Source organism: Wasmannia auropunctata, unplaced genomic scaffold (assembly GCF_000956235.1).
Source record: "Wasmannia auropunctata unplaced genomic scaffold, wasmannia.A_1.0 LD336057.1, whole genome shotgun sequence".
Lineage (NCBI taxonomy): Eukaryota > Metazoa > Arthropoda > Insecta > Hymenoptera > Formicidae > Wasmannia > Wasmannia auropunctata.
In genome coordinates this window covers 554,917-555,431 of record NW_012026833.1, presented here as the reverse complement: position 1 = coordinate 555,431, position 515 = coordinate 554,917, and positions in this window count along the sequence as shown.

The window sequence follows — 515 nt, the reverse complement described above, 5'->3', positions numbered from 1 at the left end:
ACGTGTGCTCTTCCGATCTTTACGATTGACTTATCAGCTATTAAAGACATTTGTAAATTGCTTCCGTAACTTAACAGAGATATGCCGAGAGCAACAGAGTTTCTGGAAACGAATTGTGATGCATCTATACATATATTTCTAAAATGTATAATATTATATTTATTATAAAAAAAGTTAGATACGATACCTGATTGGTATCCAAAAGACAGCGTTGCTCAAAGAATTATTAAGTATACGAACTTTGTCTGGTCCGCGCATATTGCTAAATCCCATCGTGCAGTCACTTACTAAACGAGAAACCTGCATATACATTTTTGCCGGTAATAGCGCGGACGGATACTTCATGAACCAATAATTAAGCAAAATGTCTGAACTCTTTCTGAGCTCGTTATTTGATCTTGTAATATCTTGAAGACGCTTAAAAAACTGAGAATCCAGATTTGGCTCGACGATTGTTTGCCCATTCGCATTGGAGATACAAATTCGCAAGAAAGCAATCGAGAAGTTGTTATCTA